General features: G+C 42.3%; 1 protein-coding gene across 15 annotated transcripts in view; it reads left to right on the forward strand.

Annotated features, from left to right (window-relative positions):
- LOC103156572 (pleckstrin homology domain-containing family A member 7-like) overlaps positions 1 to 5,579 on the forward strand; it is a 152,466-nt gene that overhangs the window by 69,928 nt on the left and 76,959 nt on the right. The window contains exon 1 of one of the 15 annotated variants that reach the window (XM_016664458.1): positions 3,110 to 3,190. The exons of the other annotated variants lie outside the window; for them this stretch is intronic. The gene's annotated coding sequence lies outside the window, so the exon portion shown is untranslated. Of the gene's footprint in view, positions 1 to 3,109; positions 3,191 to 5,579 lie in introns of those variants that run through there. 15 annotated transcript variants of the gene reach the window in all.

Raw genomic sequence — 5,579 nt, forward strand, 5'->3', positions numbered from 1 at the left:
TTATTATTATTATTATTATTATTGATGTTGACTCATATGAAACGTTCATATAGTGATAGTTTTTCAGCCACAGAAAATGGTGAGTAGAAATAAATTTCCCGGCATCATTTTGGCGCCCTCGCTAGTGGGGCGCCCTCAAATCTTGTGCCCTGCTACAGTTGAACAGATTGCTCCTTGTCTACTGACATCTAACTTATTGTTCAGGTTTTTACATCTCTACATAAACAGGGTGATGGTAATTTTGTATATTTATTATTCCAGTTAACCGATTAAAAATGTAATGAGATTAATCACATTCTAGTGCCCTGACTAGTTATGTTTCATCACTATGCCTAACTTTGTAAGCTTGAAATGTAGAAATTCACATTTTCAAAAAAATGTTAAAGAAAATGTTTTACTGTCTCAAACCATACATCTCAGTTTTCTAGGTTTTTATGTTCAGGAGGGTTTGAAATAAGTCATCAATCAATCAGCTTTATTTCTACCACCAGGTGAGTCTGCTTTTTTGGCAGACAGGAAACTTCACACTGACATAATTATGACATGATTCAAAATGGCCCGGTGCTCAAAATGTTAAAAACAGTCAAACTCGACTCAAATACAGTATTCTCATTAGGACAAGATAAAACGGCATCAAAACTGCTTTAGTACTGCTTGGTTTTACAGCAAGGTTGGTTGACCGCAGTACAAGACTGCGAAACACATTGCTTTGCGCTGGGTAACCCTCTGCAGGAGAGAGGTAAAAAACAGGTAATGCGATTAATCTGCATTATGTAACATCAACGCGTTAAGCATTTTAGATTGTGTGCGTTAACACTTCAGCGTTGACAGCAATGGCTTTTTTTATACTTCATTTATTCATGCGACGGTTCCAACTTTTCGTCCAAGGCGAGCTTCTGCAGTGCGTGTCAGAGGAAGGAAGTGCTGTAACAGTCATATCCCTGTGTCATCCTGAGCTTTGCCAGAAGGTCGCTCCAGCTAGTAATGCTGGTGATAATTGCTTCTCCTTCTGATATTACTGGCAGCGTGTCGCTGTGAGTGAGCCAGGCCCGCTGAGCCGCTGCCATGGCTCCGTCGGCCCCACCCAGTCCCCTCCGAGCTGCTGGAGATCCTCCGTGTTTTTACTGGGTCACACTGAAACCAGAGACGGGCCGGGGAACCGCCTGGCAACATAAAAGCACTGAGATCTAATGAGCTAAATTACACTTTGTGAGTCGGGTGCTGAGCGTATTGGGTCATGCACTGCCTTCTGGTAGCGCGCCTATCCTCCCTGCTTGAAGAACAGACAGCGGGGGTGTTAGAAAGGAAGCCTGGTGGGTAGAAAATGAAGCGAAGGAGATGGATTACACCTGCAAATGCAGCTAAAAGCAGTCTGCGGGGATTTTTAGGTCACTTTTAGGGGTGCTCAGACTGATGGGCCCCGATTTCTTTCATTTAGGGCGATCGTCAATTGGTCGGTATCTTATCCGCCGAAAGATCGGCGTTTAAGATAAAGCGAAGGTTGTGTTTAACAATAGTCAGTCTACTTTTGCCAACTGTGCAACTTTTTGTAAATTTTTAGTACAGATTTGACCAGTTTTGGCCAAAATTAGTCTGGCTTTTTTCAATATCGGTGCTCGGCCAGAAAACTGCAATCGTTTCATGGGTAATTCATACCTATCTGTCAGTATAAATTATTAGGAGACATAACCTATCATTGTGAGAGAGTTGTAAGCAGCCATGAGCTTAAATCACTGGTCTCTGGTTTGGCCTTCATCAAATATGAAGCTGCTCGACTTTTTTGTTGAAAGTCATGCAGCGGCTTTTCAATCATGTACTTTTATTGTCAGGTTTTTGGTGGTTTTGCGCCTTTCCACCTTGTCCTTCCATCATTCTCTTTATCTCACACAGTGTCTAAGGTTCACGTTGTTGTACATTTTAGTGAATCCTGTTGTGTGCCAGACTTTAAATGCCTCATTAAAATCTGCTGCTTTTTGGCATTTAACACTAGATAGTTTCCTTTGATGACTAGCTTAATTTCAGCTGTAGGTGTTTTGTTTGTAAAGGGACAGTATTATTTATTTTTCAGGCACAATTTGTATAATTTTGTAGCACAATCAAGTAGCTATGTTACCTTCAGTTGTTCTAAAAATGCTATCTATCTCAAATATGACTTAAAAGAAATTAAACTTTGTAATTTAACTACTTGAAATTGGGCCTATGTATCCTTAAGAAGCTCCTTCTCCTTCTGAAATGACGCCGTCAGGAACTCATCGCAACATGGCCCCTCTATTAACCCTTTAACAACGTTTTTGCCAGCGTTTTTGCCAGCGTTCCACTGAGAAGTAGCTCCTATAAGGAACGCAAGTTCCACCAGGTGTTTGCTAATTGCTGCTGGCTAGTCTGAAGGAGCTAGCCAGTGGAGGAGGGCTGCTCTGTGAGGCAGAAGATCAGAAACTGCAGCTCTGGGGAGGAGCTCTGTCCTTGAAGGCGGGGCTAGGTCCAACCAGGCATTTTACACAGCTGAATGGTTGCCATAAAGATTAAAGGATTTTTTTTAACATGCATGAGAGAATCAAAGCAACACTCCAGACATTATTTTTTACATAATATTGCCCTTTTAATAAGCTAACTTAGATCCAAATCAGGATCCATGGTGTGTGTAGGTTCTTACTGCAGCCTTCATGTTCCGCCGGTCACACTCCAGACTCAGACTAAACCTTTGCAGACCTTGATGCACCTTCATTACATCAGACGAGCGATCCGTTTCTGAGTGCCGCTCGGCCTGAGTGGGCGACGGAGACGGAGACGGAGCGGTGGGCGCTGCGTGACAGAACGAAATGGACTCTGAGAAAATCAAACGGTAAAACACGCTTGTGTTTGTGACATGTGTGTGGGTCTGAGTGCTGCAGGGGGGCCACTAAGACCCTGAGAGTCTAAAGCTGAACTATGTGTGTTACTACTGCACTTTGCACTCAGCAGACCGAGGAAGGAATTTACTGGCAGCATTGACCTGCAGGGAATTTAGGTGGGTGTGCGTGTGTGTGCGTGTGTGTGTGTGTGTGTGTGTGTGTGTGGTCAGATTGTGTTGCAGCTCTTCACCCCTTGACCAGTAATAACACCATGCTGGCACACCCTTCTGCTGGTTACAGACAGGAAAAGCGTCTAAACTCGTGCAACATTCACATGAAGCTGTAAACTTCAAACACAGGTAAATGGGGGGAAAATAAGGTTTAATATGTGAGTTTGTTTCAGTTCTGCGTTTCATCATGCTTCATCTATCTTCTCATGTAGTTCTGCGCCAGCAGCGCCGGTGGTCGGAACAAATTGCATGTCACTGTGGCATGTCGAGTAGTTCTGCGTTATCCAAGTTTTCGGCTCGTTGGATGCAGGCCGATCAGCTGCCAGGCGTTGGCGCTCTAATTTGTCAGAGTGTGTTTAGCGCAGTCTGGTGGCGGTGAAGTGAAAACAATTTCACCGTCACACACGTGGAAATAATAATGAAAAAGAGCAGCAGATGGATTGTGTTTTTTGGTTTGCATGCGTTGCTGCGGCTCAGTGTGCCTGAAACTGACCTGAAGCTGTTTATGAAATGAAAATAAAATATGTTTGTGCAGCAATAACCAAGGCACAGTTCTGGAGAAAAAAAAAGAAGTTGTATTTTTTTTTCACTTATTAGTTGTGAAATAATTTGAACTGTAGCAATTTTTGCAAAAGTGCCAGAAATCAAAGTATTTTTTTGCCTTTATGTGAGCTGCACATTGAGGCCCTCAATACTGTCTGAATCGCAATGTTTCCAAATAATTCATAAGCACATTAGACGATACTGTCTGGAAGAAACAAGAAACTGAATATTAAAGCCAGTTGATATGTTTTAACAAAATGCAACAGGACCGTGGTCCAACACGCATGACAACAAGTTTACAAATATATGCCCATTTTCAAATGGGCGAAGATCAATCCTTGAGTGTATCTTTGATCTTAAAGCGTTAAAGCCTGGTGAAATCAAAACACTTTAAGTGTTTTGTTGTGGAATTAATTCCCTCTCAGATGCTGGAAAAACTCTCAATTTTTGGCCGTTCGTGTTTGAGTGCATGTAACCTTTTGCACGCAGTACAAACAAAATTAGCTTCGAGTTCAAATGTGCGCTCTCACCTCAACATCCTGCAAATGCAAGCAGCATTTTTTGCCTCTTCATGCACTGTGTTAACCATCCTCGGCGTGCTTCGGCAGGAATGACCTTGCTGTGTTTTCCCACTCTGCACGGACGGCGCTCCACCGAGCTCTGCCGCTCCACACTTCAAAACTAAGAACCCTTTAAATAGACATGACCTTTGACCGAGCGGACGCCCACTCACATCTCCACGTCATGTCGGAAACGCTCCGTCAGCCACACATCTGTTAAAACAAAAGCAGGGTGTGAAATCCAGCGCATATGAGGATAAATTTTACTGAACATGGGAGGGGAAAAAAAAGCCAACAGCTTTTGGAGATGGAGATGTAGCCTGCTGTTAACGGTGATCCAGCTGTCGATGATGAATGTTGAGGCGTGGCATTTTAGATGTGTTTACTTGAAGTTGTTGGGGATCTGCTCGAAGTTTTAAAGTAGCAATTAAAAACTGTAAACCTTATTGTCTTGTCAGTGACTGAGATAATAGGCAGCAAGTAAATCCTCAAAGTTCAATTGTTGGACTGTGGAGCAAAGAGATTAAACGGGTATGGTTATGTTATTTTTCCGGTAACAAACACACAAGAAGAAGGTAAACTGGTGGGGCAGTGGGATCTTTTTGGGCAGTGTTTGGGTCCTTCCATCCATGCGGATGTTAGTTTGAACACGTCCCTCCTACCTCACCATTGTTGCAGACCGTGTGCTCCCTTTCATGAAAACAGAAACTGTAATCCCTGATAGCTGTAGCTTCTTTCAGCAGGACAATGTGCCCTGCCACAAAGGTCAGCAGTGGTTGGAGGAGCCCAAAAGCACATTTGAGGCGTTGACCTGCACCAGATTTCTAACCAGTCTATGAGAAACAAGTCTGGTTAATTAGTGACACATACCTCAGCACACCTTCAGGGATCGATTGGAGTCCATAGCTTGACGGTTCACAGGTGTTTTGGCTGCAGTAGAGAGACCCATGTATTGATAGGCAGACGGTCATTTCGCTGAGGCTAATTGGTACATTTCAGCTGCCAAAAATGTGGCAGAATTGAATGGATTGTAATAATTTTGTCCTGAGATCTAATTATAATTTTGGTCTGTATTTTCATGACCCTAGAAAACATCCTGAATTATTTCAAAAGTAAAATACAGTTTTTCTTTTTAATACCACTTTTGTTGTAAGAGACACATTTTTGAATTATATAAATGTCATGTTTGTAAGGTGAGTGTATTTGCATGAGAAAAAAAAGACATAAATGGACAGACAGTATTATGTAAAATTTACTTTTTAACGTAAAAACGTTGTTAAGGGGTTAATAGAGGAGCAATGTTGTGATGACTTCCTGAAGGCGGAGTTTGAGAAAGACCAGGAGCTTCTTAAAGAGACAGTGCTCCAAGGTGTTCAAAGTCAAATTTATTTTAAATCATATATGCTATCATTTTT

The sequence above is a fragment of the Poecilia formosa genome, unplaced genomic scaffold (assembly GCF_000485575.1).
Source record: "Poecilia formosa unplaced genomic scaffold, Poecilia_formosa-5.1.2 Scaffold487, whole genome shotgun sequence".
Classification (NCBI taxonomy): Eukaryota; Metazoa; Chordata; class Actinopteri; order Cyprinodontiformes; family Poeciliidae; genus Poecilia; species Poecilia formosa.